This window comes from Mustela nivalis, assembly GCF_964662115.1.
Source record: "Mustela nivalis genome assembly, contig: HAP1_SCAFFOLD_53, whole genome shotgun sequence".
Lineage (NCBI taxonomy): Eukaryota > Metazoa > Chordata > Mammalia > Carnivora > Mustelidae > Mustela > Mustela nivalis.
Window position 1 is genome coordinate 1,189,109 of NW_028136539.1, and position 12,887 is coordinate 1,201,995.

The 12,887-nt window shown below is 35.7% G+C and overlaps 1 pseudogene across 1 annotated transcript in view; it reads left to right on the forward strand.

Annotated features, from left to right (window-relative positions):
- Positions 1-6,831, forward strand: part of LOC309856978 (small ribosomal subunit protein uS5 pseudogene) — a 454,384-nt pseudogene extending 447,553 nt beyond the window's left edge. The window contains exon 3 of the transcript XR_014316487.1: positions 6,269-6,831. The product of XR_014316487.1 is annotated as a small ribosomal subunit protein uS5 pseudogene (transcript). The remainder of the gene's footprint in view (positions 1-6,268) is intronic.
- The last annotated feature ends 6,056 nt before the right edge of the window (positions 6,832-12,887 follow it).

The following is a 12,887-nucleotide window of genomic DNA, read 5'->3' on the forward strand; positions in this document are numbered from 1 at the left end:
AGACCAACCAGAATCATTTTAACCTATCAAAATTGATGGGAGGCCTTCACTGCCAAAGTCACTGCTGCGTTTTCACAATTCACTGCAGACAATCTGCTACTCCCATTATGATAAAGGAGAGAAGAGTCATAATCAGGGAAGAAAGCTAGATTAATACTTGTAATTATCATTGAATATTTAGCCTGCTATAGGTTTATTATTATTAGTGTCATTTGATAATTTTCTCTCATTTTATTAAACACAACTGTGAGTAATTACGCTACCTAATATTTCTCTGTATTGGCTGACTAGCTAGCAAACATTCATGAAAATATCCATTAGCCACACATATAAAATGCTGCATTATGATGCTGTTGAATCAGAACATACCACTACCTGATCCTGTAGCTCTTTGAGGATTTGCAAATCAATTAATTCTATGTTTATTGGATTCTTCCCATACAATTAGAAAATTTATAATCGAGTCCATGAACATTATTAGTTTTACCATTTTAAACCAGCAATCACACTTTGATTTTTACAACAAAAGCAGAAATATAAACACACACATTTGGATCAGTTTTCTCTTAGTCTGTCTGGACTTCAAAATCCTATTCCTCAAGATGATGCACACCAAAGTTCTGGATTAAACAAGAAATTAGATGGCACCTGAACACTTGGTTTAATATTCTCAAAAGGATTATGCAACTTCTTTCTTACAATATGACATTGTTTTACAAAGATCTACACTTTTATAATGTTAGTATTTATAATAATCAATAAAGTCAATTAATCATGATTAAAAATCAAACATAAAAATTTCTACTTTTTGCTTTTGCCCCCTCCATTTAGAACTTATTTATAGCCTGATAATTCAAAGGTCCCTATGTTTATGAAAATCTGGACAGAAATAGCTCTAAGATCCCATTCAGAACTTGATATTAATCTAAGTCTTTTGGCTCCATTTATCCTGAGAGCAAAGAGTAGGACAAAGGATTTGAGTACTGTTAGTTTATCTGGGAGATTATCCAAGGTAGAAAAGAATGGGAAAGTGATACAGTGAAGAAGCAACTTTGTCAAAGAGGTACATTGTTGATATAATTGTTGTGGATAGAAAATGAAGGCTTGCTTTTACTGAAAGGTCCTGAGAAACTTCTTTAAGTTGTCCTCATGAAGACCTGAAAACTGACAATTTTACCTATGGTTCTTATTTCCACTTCACTGAGAGCTGTCCTCAGAGGACATTAACTCTCCTACACTTTTGGGTTGTGTTGGAGACATTCTAAAATGATAGAGAGAACATGAGATGCTATCAGTGTTAAGTAACTGCAATTTCCCATGGAACTATCCACCACAGGTTTGGCTATAATCAGGTGTTGGGCCTTGATATCAGAGGGATTTGAGGCAGTATCATTTTAGGTTAATCATTATATCTGAAATTTCCAAAAACTACAACTGATGAAACTTTGATTATAAACCTACAAATATAACAATAAATCTACAGTATTCAAATTATTTTCATAGAAATACACAAACAAAGCATCAACTGATTAATATTTAAATGTTACAAAATACTGAACTGAAAGAATTTGGTCATATAACAACGTGTAAGAAGTAGAGCTTAGGTTTAGGTTAGAAGTCAGGATGCATTTGGGACTCAGTTAAGAAATTGAATGGAGGGACGCCTGGGTGGCTCAGTGGGTTAAGCCGCTGCCTTCGGCTCAGGTCATGATCCCAGGGTCCTGGGACCGAGCCCCAAATCAGGCTCTCTGCTCAGCAGGGAGACTGCTTCCTCCTCTCTCTCTGCCTGCCTCTCTGCCTGCTTGTCATCTCTCTCTGTCAAATAAATAAATAAAATCTTAAAAAAAAAAGAAATTGAATGGATGTCTGACTATCTTATAGGTTTGCTAAAAATCAGTGACTTTGTGTTCACGTGTGGCTATGCGGGAATTTTTAACTTTCTCTAAGAAGTTATTAGATTGATTATATAATGGCAGTAAAGGATGGGGAAAAGCAAAGTACAAACCCCATAAAGACAAAGACACTGAGTATGAGAAAAGAGTAATAGATAAGAAGAATCAATGCATTTGAGGAAAATGGGAATTGAAATACACAATGATTGTTGATTTTTTTAGATGCAGAAATCAAAACTAGCTTGCAAGAAGGAAATAACAGAAGACATGTTGTGAAAAGGCAGTAACGTGGAATAAAGGAATAGGGAGAGCATATCAGGTAATTTGGATAGGAAGGAGTTAGGAGATAATTGCTTGATAAATTTTATATGGCCCACTTAAATGCACAGATTTCTCTTCTTTAATTTATATGGAGAACAGGGTGTCCTTTCTCTTCCCTTTCAGAGCACCCGAGGTGTACTCTTTCAGACTGAAAACCTGAAAAGCTCAGGACTCAGTTGCTTAAGCACAGCTGAGAGGACATATTTCAATTAAGATTTACAGTTTGCTGTAGGTAGTAGACTGTCAAAAGTGGTTTAACCATATTTTTCATTTAACAAGAAGACTACAGAGAGTGTTTTCTGGTGTTGGTTCAGAGTCTTAAGAAAGTCAAGTGAACTATCTTAGAGGTTTTCATGGCTTTTTATTCACAGTTGCAAAAATTGCTGTTGGAGTTCTCACTATTAAGCCCACATTTCTGGCAGAAAGATAGAGGTAAAAGAGAATGATATCTTGTACAACTGATACTTTGTCATATGGTTACAATGTAACTAGAAAAGAGACAATAAAATATTTGATGTTGTTTTAAGTTTCCTTGTTGTCAATCCCTCAGTGCTTTCTGATACTAAAGGAAAAAGTAGATGGATATTGACCTGGCAACTATCAACACCTGTCAGTCTCTCTTGGATAACCAATATCTCTATAATCTCTTCTTCCCAGTAAAAAAAAAATAAAATATATTCATAAACCACACTGTGCCATCTCAAGTTACTGCACCAAGATAAAATTACAATGATTTTCAGTTGTTCCAAATGGACAGAATACCCTTCCTTATGATATCATGTCTTATAAGATAGATAATTGGCTTGCTACCAATATACCCAGATGAGACTGTGGAAGAGACAGGAAAAAAATAATAATATTTATTTATTCCTTGGGTTGACCCTGTTTACACAGATGCATTACTATTAGAAAAGGTTGGTTTGGGACATTGGAATGAATTTACTTAATGGGTCTGTATGTAATTGGGTTGGAGAAAATTTTTAATTTCTACAAAAATTATTAGAATTCTATCTTATTCCCTTTTGATAATTTTCACATGTTAACAAAGCCAACGTTTTTGTCTAGCAGACAAGATCTTAAATCCTAACAAAACTCAATTTTTTCCTTTTTTTTTTTAAGTTTGAGAGCCTCATGTTCTCTCATGCTGCTTTAAATACAACTCAAAAAAACAAAAGGAGCTAAATGGGGCAGTAAGCCCAGACTTTTTATTTTAATTTATTTATCTTATTTTTAATTAAAAAATTAAAGATTGTATTTATTTATTTGAGAGAGAGAGAGCATGAGTGGGGCAGGGGGATGTAGCTGCAGAGAGAGACTGAGAAGTATACTCCCTAATGAGCAGGAAGCCCGATATGGGGCTCGATCCCAGGATCCTGACTGAGATCATGACCAGAGACAAAGGCAGATACATGTGCAAAATCCCTTTTTTTCTGGGAAACAATACTTTACAAGAGATGTTTGAAAAAGTACTGGGGAAACAACTTTAATCAGAGATACAAAAATTTAATTGACTTCTGTAAAGCTACAGGGATCCAAATGATGGGAATCCCAGGCCGTTTAGGTTGTGGACCACAGAGTATTCTTCTCTGTAATATTTTATTTTCTTCCATGTCTACTAACTCCAGTCCAAGTTCACTGATCTCTTTTTAGATAGTGCAAAACATGGCAAAGAATACCAAACAAGTGCCCAATATTCTACATTTATTACATCATTTCTAACATATAGAAGTGTGTTATCAAGGCTGGTTCTGTGAACGAACCTAGTTATGCTAAAGTGTGTTTTGTTCTCCAAAAATTAAATTCATGATTATCACACAATTATAAAATACTTGTGTCAAGAATTTTTATTCAAAAATTAATAAGAGAAGCAGATATTAAAACTAGTTCACATGGTTATTTGGGATATAAGCAGAGTTGTGCAGCAGAAGTGCTCTGGGCCCATAATTTGGGTTATAGAATTTATGTTTTCTAATGAAAAATCACTAACTTGCATTATTGTTAACAAGAATCCTGTGCATTACCATCAGTTTTCTCCATTATAACCTCTTGCTCTACAGTTTGTAAATAACTTTGTCAATAGCAAGCTAATAAACGGGGTGACTCCAATGGATTGAGATAATCTCCAGAGTTTCTGCTACATAATGAACAGGACTCCATTGAAAGGACACCTAAGAGTTTATTTTGCCCAAAAATTTGATCACTTTTTTCACTGTCCTTACCTATTTTCCAAACCTAGTTCTTTTCAGTCTACAGACAACCCTGTATCTGACTGACTTGTTAATTCTGGGAATGTCTTGCAGATTAATTTGCTTGCCCGAGGTGGTTCCTCTAATTGATGTCTAAGAACCCTAATTAGTTAAGAAAACTTTTATTTTAACATTTTCATTGCTATTTATTATTATTATTATTATTATTATTGCTAATATCTCTATTATAAATAATTCACAAGGGCATCTTTCTGACAAAAGACAAAGAGCTGGCTACTAGTAGAAAAAGTACATTTGACTCTGTCAGTGAAAGTGGTAAAGGGATTTGAGAAAATAAGGCAAAGCAGTGGAATTATGTGTTAAAACTTTAAATATTATAGACACATTTACTTAATTTCTAATACTGCTTATAATTAAAAAAGATGTTTTCCATGAACCACGCATTACAACAAATATATTGTTTATACAGATTAAATTTTCATCAAAAGGGACGCCTGGGTGGCTCAGTTGGTTAAGCAGCTGCCTTTGGCTCAGGTCATGATCCCAGCATCCTGGGATCGAGTCCCGCATCTGGCTCCTTGCTCGGCCGGAGCCTGCTTCTCCCTCTACCTCTGCCTGCCATTCTGTCTGCCTGTGCTTGCTCTCTCGCCCACTCTCTCTGAGAAAGAAATAAAATCTTAAAATAAATAAATAAATTTTCATCAAAAAATTATAAGTGTATTTTTTTGTAGGATCATGATAAGCATTTTGCAGATGAGAAAAGTGAAATTTAGAAAAGTATGTCTCTTCAAATCCCTCATACAATATCTGGCCTAGATAGAAGGATATACTATCACAATTGAGGAAGATAATTGAGATTACTTAAAATGATAAACTTTACTGTATAGGGTTTTTTTACAAGTTTGCCACAGATTCACATTTTTTAAAATATATATCTATTTGTGTAAAGAGAATGCACTGAGAAGTAAAAAGATAGTGATATATCAGTGCTACCAACTAATGGCTATAATATCATCACCTTATTTATGAACAATGAAACAGTGTGTAATATTTAAATAAATTTAAATAAATTCCTATTTATTTTATATATTTATAAATTTAAATGAATTCCTATTTATTTATTATTAAAGAAATTCCTCTAACAAACAGTATGTTTTGAAGGTTGCTAGCAGGAAAGTGTTGTACGACATGGAAGTAATCAGAAAATGTGATCTAAAATTCTGCTTTCAAGGGCGCCTGGGTGGCTCAGTGGGTTAAAATTCTGCTTTCAAGAAGCTATAACAGTAAGTACTGAGCATTAGCTATTATATGCTATGGATGAATAACTGAAATCTACATTTGAAACTATTGGTACACTATATGTTACCTAATTGAATTTTTAAAAGTTAATAAAAAAAACCACTATTTTATAAAACAATATTCCCAACAGGCTCTTTTGCTTTAAAATACTCACTTTGTTTCCTCTCCGAGAGAACACCAAATGGCGGATGACGCCGGTGCTGCGGGAGGGCCCGGAGGGCCCGGGGGCCCTGGAATGGGAGGCCGCGGCAATTTCCGCGGTGGCTTCGGCAGAGGCATCCGGGGCCGGGGCCGGGGCCGGGGCCGTGGTCGGGGCCGGGGCCGAGGCCGCGGAGCTCGCGGGGGCAAGGCCGCGGACAAGGAGTGGATCCCCGTCACCAAGCTGGGCGCCTGGTCAAAGACAAGAAGATCAAGTCCCTGGAGGAGATCTATCTCTTCTCCCTGCCCATCAAGGAGTCTGAGATCATCGACTTCTTCCTGGGAGCCTCCCTCAAGGACGAGGTTTTGAAGATCATGCCTGTGCAGAAGCAGACGCGCGCGGGCCAGCAGACCAGGTTCAAGGCATTTGTCGCCATCGGAGATTACAATGGACACGTCGGTTTGGGTGTCAAGTGTTCCAAGGAGGTAGCCACTGCCATCCGCGGAGCCATCATTCTGGCGAAGCTTTCCATTGTCCCTGTGCGGCGAGGCTACTGGGGGAACAAGATCGGCAAGCCCCACACTGTCCCGTGCAAGGTGACTGGCCGCTGTGGCTCTGTGCTGGTGCGTCTCATCCCCGCCCCCAGAGGCACTGGCATTGTCTCGGCCCCTGTGCCCAAGAAACTGCTGATGATGGCTGGTATTGACGACTGCTACACCTCGGCCAGGGGCTGCACTGCCACCCTAGGGAACTTTGCCAAGGCTACTTTCGATGCCATCTCCAAGACCTACAGCTATCTCACCCCTGATCTCTGGAAGGAGACTGTGTTCACCAAGTCTCCCTATCAGGAGTTCACGGACCATCTTGTGAAGACCCACACCAGAGTCTCTGTTCAGAGGACCCAGGCTCCAGCTGTGGCTACTACATAGTTTTATACAAGAAAAATAAACTGAACTAAAGCTTGAAAAAAAAATACTCACTTTGTAATGAGAGTCATTACTTTTGTCTAGCCAAATCTTATAGCACTGTTTATCCCTTCCCTGCTTTATCCCTTCCCAGTATCAATAAAGGCTCACTTGGGTTACCTAGAAGCCATGAGAAAGCTTGTAATAGATCTGGCTGGTTTTCACCAGCAATTTGACCACCATGTGCACAGGGAAGTCTATTGATAAAGGCTTTATTGCAATAAGTTGCAAATACATGGATGATTTTGAATTCTCTTTCTTGAGGTCTTGTTTCATGATAATAAATTTAGGGTGGCTTATTGGAATGGATGTTATTAACATATCTTCATAGTTATAAGCACATGGAATTGTAAAATAGATGAATGAATGTGGCATTACTGACAACTGTCCTCATTTTGAAATCAAATTACAGTGTACTAAGATGAGGAAGCAAAGCAGATTTGGGATTATGAGTGAAATAATTTAAAAAAGTCTTGGGGTATGATCAGACTATTGGGTAATTCAGTAGAAAAATGTCTACTGATTGAGATTCTGTGTTCCCTGATTTCAGAGAGAAGTTAAGATAAATAAGTAACACGAGGAGACTAGGAAGCCAAACATAAGTGATAATTTTGTGCCAGGGTGTGTTTACATCTGTTTATCTTCTTGCTTTACCACTAAGGTTGCTCCTAGAGGAGAGTTTAAATATGTGTTGGAGCTAATCTCTGTGGATTACACAAGAAACCACATCCTACAGCTCTCCCTGAAACACCCCTTATGATTTCAATGTAATTTGGTTTTTGCATTTTTAGAAATAACAAAATACTTTGCAAACTCATCTACTTTATTACCATCACAAGTGAGTCAGCTGACTCCACATTTTAACACAGTGACAGTCACAGAGGAATGGAGGAATGAGTAGAGTTATCAATATATGTGCTTTTAAGAAGTATGACAGGGTAGCAGCTATTTCCAGGAACCAAAACATGGGTCAGCAGCTGTGCAGGAAAAGTGATGGAATAAATGACTCATTTCAGAGGAGTTCTATAACATATTAGTTCTATAATGTATCTTCAGCCCCCAATTACCCGCTTTGATCTAAAGATAAGGATTTACAGTTAAGGTCCCATTTATGATTTGACTGGTGTGGTCTGAATCATTTTTACTATTGTTTTGACTATTACTTGAAGCCTATAGTAGTACTTGGGATATGTGTTGTGTATTCTGTGAACATGTGCTATTTTTAGATTAGATAATTTCTGTCTCGAACCCCTGTTCATTTGTTTGTTTTTGTTTATTTGATAGTGGTTTCAGTAAATGGATATATCTGAAAAATTGCAAAGCCACTATTAAAACAAGTTATTATTATATATAGCATGGAATTGCACATTCCTCCTTTGAATCCGACAGAGCTTCACCATATCCTTAACAATTTGGGAAAAACATGCTATTGTTTTTCTTTATAAAATTTCTCCTGTTAGGCTGTGATGGTTGTCATCAGCAGTAACTCCTCTGAAGGCTTTGTCAAAAGAGTTGAAAAAATTGGAAAGGTGTGTGAATGAAGCTGTTTGCTGAATATAAAGAAAAGAGCATTGAAGTACAATTCACACTCTTACTTCTCCTTCTATGCTTTCAGATGTTTGACATTTGAAAATTTTGCTTCTAGAAGAGATGCCCTATATAATTCTTACTTTAAGGAGCAAGTTGCTTTTATAATTTTTTTATTATTCTACCATTCCAGTATTTCCATTTAAATTAAATTCAATACCATTTAAAAAAAATCAAAAGTGCAGCCAGTATTCAATTCCTGGGCTAAATAATTTTAGAAAGCTTTGTGTTATTGAACCTACAGGGTTTTTCTGTAGTTTTAACTCTTTCTTTCTGTGATTTTTCCCATTAGTCACGTAAGTGACTGCAATATAACAGACATTGAGGATAAAGAAGGACTGAATAGAACAATCCTTGGCCTCATGAAGTTGAGAATCTAGCAAGGGAGTCAAACAATTCAATCATTCAGAGACAATTTATTGAGTGCCTGGCCTAAAATGAGCACAACAAAACCCCAGGCCAGAGGAATCATTTTAATGGGAGAGATAGATAATAGGTAAGCCAACTTTAAAAAAAAAATCGTACTGCTTTTTCTTTAATAGAGATGCATATTTGAACTAAATAAGCACATTTTAAAAAGAGCAGTGATTGAGAAGAGGTTTTTTAACTGAGTGGTCCGAAAGGGCCTCCCTGAAAAAGTCTGTTTTGAACAGATTTCTGAATAATATCAGCTAGGAAGCTGCGTAAAAATCTCAGGGATGGGTGATTTTTCCAGTCGAAAAACTGTAAAGGCTCCAAAGTCACAATAGAGCTATAAGTTTCTCTAATAAAGTAACTTCTGACAAAGAATGAGAAGAAATAACTAACCCAGGTTTGAAAGAAAAGGGACAGACTTTCTATGGAATTCATATTTAATTAAAGCTCTAAAGGACAAAAATACAATAGAGCAAAATTCTGGTCACGCTGATATACCTAACGAAAGTTCATAAACAAGGTGTGGGTAGCAAAGAGTGTGTGGGAATGTTGGTAAGAACAGTGGGGAAGAGTCATCCCTGAACATGTTCTTAAATGAAGCAATTCTTGGGTTGTATTAAAGGGTAAATTGGAGTTTGCCTAAGTGATTAGAGAAGGATGCCTCAGCTTATGGAAGTTCAAAGCCATAAAGATGTGATAAACTACTGCAGATATTTTCATGTATATTTGTTGTTGCTTCTAGTAATGGTGATCTAAAAACTCCTACTTAAGACAACTAAAAATCCAGACAAAATAGCTTTTAAAGTTAAAAATATCAGAATGATTATAAAAATAAGTGAGGGATTACTGGGCCAAAATACGAAATACAATGAGAGCCTAGAGATATATGCCCTGAAGCCATTTTAGCTATGAGAGCATTTGAAACTGCTAAAACACACTGAGCTGTGTTGTTAATAGACTCTTGATACTAGAAAAACAAATCCAGCAGCAATCAAATTTGAGGACTTTGGTACAACCCAAATTTAAGTTGAGATCCCCAAAGCACAAGGAGAAGCAGAAATAAGACTATAGCCTACCTTGCCTTCTGTGTAAACTGAGAAAGCCAATCACTGAATTTGGAGTATGATTGTCTTGTAGAGTCTCAGATATAAGAGAAAATCCTACCAAGGAGGACCATACCGTTATTATAGCTCTTAATTATCCCTACTCAATAAGAGTTTCAAATATAATGTCTTGAACATAGCAAAATGTAACAAAGCACACAAAGAAAAACCATTAACAAGATTTGATAGACAAAATGGGATTAAGTATGATGTTAAAATGATCAATAAAGATTGTAAAATGGCTTGATTACTCTGCTCAAAGAAATGAGAGGGGAAGCAAATTGAACAAAAAACTGACACTAAAAATGATATTGAGAAAGGTTTTATAAATGAACCAAATGGATACTCTAGAACTTTAAAGATATGACAGCTAATTTAAGATACCACAGGGGTGCCTGGGTGGCTCACTTAATTAAACCTCCAATTCTTTTTCCTTTTTTTTTAACACCTTACTTTTATTTTATCTCTTTCAATTTGGCTCAGGTCATGATGTCATGGTTGTGAAATAGAGCCCAGAGTTGGGCTCTGTGCTGAGCCTGGAGCCTACTTAAGATTCTTTTCCCTTCTTTTTCTATCCTTCCCTGCACTCTCACTTGCTCACTCTCTCTTGCTTGCAAATAAATAGATAGATAGATAGATAGATAGATAGATAATAGACAAAGAAAAATAAAAGCAGATTATGAAAATAAATATAAAGATTTTGAAATGAAAACAAGTTCAAAATAAAATAGAGAAGACCTACACAGCTAAAAGTTCATTCAGAAAATCTACTATTAAAGAAGTCAGTATGACACAGTGTTAAGATATCAAAAGAAATGAAATCTTGCCATTTGCGACAACATGGATGGAACTAGAGCGTATCATGCTTAGCGAAATAAGTCAAGCAGAGAAAGACAACTATCATATGATCTCCCTGATATGAGGAAGTGGTGATGCAACATGGGGGCTTTAGTGGGTAGGAGAAGAATAAATGAAACAAGATGGGATTGGGAGGGAGACAAACCATAAGTGACTCTTAATCTCACAAAACAAACTGAGGGTTGCTGGGGGGAGGGGGTTTGGGAGTAGGGGGTGGGATTATGGACATTTGGGAGGGTATGTGCTTTCGTGAGTGCTGTGAAGTGTGTAAACCTGGTGATTCACAGACCTGTACCCCTGGGGATAAAAATATATGTTTATAAAAAATAAAAAGTTAAAAAAAAAAAAAAGATTTGAGCATGTACTTTACAGAAAGGGTAATCCAAATGGCCACTCATATATAAAAACTGTTTATCTTTATTATGAATCTGGAATTAAATTAAATTAAATTAAAAATAAATTAAAACCTAAAATGACATACTATTACACACTTACCATATTGGGCAACAGTAAAATTGCCTTGCAAGAATGTGAAAGAATGAAAGTGCCCATAATAAAAACATTTGAGGTAAGTTGGACAATATTTAGAAAACTTAAAAATAAAAATAAAAATTTGGTCCATTCCTAGAAATACAACATGGAACTAAATGAATATTTTCACCAGGATATGCAAACAGATGATTATAGCTATTTCATTCATAACGGCAGTTCAGTAGTGGTCTATTTGCACAATGTTACATTAAATAAGAGAGAATATTAACAAACTGGGAGGAGGGGCTAGGTTGTTATCAGAAACAGATCTTCTATGGTGCTGATTATGTTCTATTTCTCAAAATCTTTAAGTTAAAAAAGTTTTCAAATTTATATCTAGATAGATAGATGATAGATAGACAGATATCCCAGAAGCTGCAATGCTAGGCTAAGACCAGGCTTTAAAGGGCTTTTCTATACTCTACTAAATACTTGAAACCATTCATTATATCATAGCTCAGTGTTCAAATCTCCATTTGTTTCCTCAGTTTCCTAATATTTACCTTAAGGTGACCTGATTCAGACTTTTGATCACCTTTGTCTAAATATTTCTATTTTAACAAAGTCCTTTTTAACACTGAGAGACTAAAACTTAGAAAAATACTCTGATTGTTATCTCACTAGGGTGGAAAATATATAGTTACCCATTAACTAATGATATCCATGTCTACATTAGATCCGTGGCATTTTTAATTCTTGGGAGCTTTTGGTTAAATGAAATTTTTAAGCTTCCTTTAAAGGAAGCTTTAAGCCATCACCACATGAATAAAATTAAAGAACCAAATGAAAACAGGCCAAGTATTTACAGAGTAATAGAATGTGCAGTGGAAAGAGTACAATTCTGAAATCATAAAGCCTAAATTAGTGTGATGCATTTTTGCTACCCATGTAATCATAAACCAGTTATCTAAATGTGTTAGCCTCAGTTTTTTCACCCATGAAATGGTGATGATAATACTTATTATGCAGCGTTGTTGTGTGGATGTGATGAAGCATGGAGCATGAGAGTCTCATATTCCATGCTAAAATGATAGCTATTTTTATACTTATAATAATTCTAGTAATAGTAATTAAATTGTTCAAAATGGTAATATTCATTTATATTGAGGCATTGTATTGACTATTATTAGACACATTTACCAACATAAATTTCATTTTACTTTACCCCCTCTGAGGATATATATTCCCTAATTCAATATGAATCTCCTTATGAATAATAATTATCATAATAAATATGCTGATTTTTCTTCTATTTGTTTTTAAGGAGGTATCCTTTACTGTTGAACATAAAGAAACTTAAGCAAGTCTGTCTTATTCAAACTTTGCATGCTGCTTTCTTATGAAACTAGATTATAGAGTTGTATGAAATAAATTCATGCAGTTAAGACATTGATGTTTGGAACACTGGGTGGTCAGTTTAGTATTTTAAAAGAAGATATTAAATTTAAACCTTAAAACTGAGCTCTTTCAGCCTTTTTTATAGACCATCCTTCATGCTTCATAAGTACTCCTCCATTGTAAACTAAGTAATAGTTTTTGTCACAGTGTATATACCAAAAATGGATTTTATA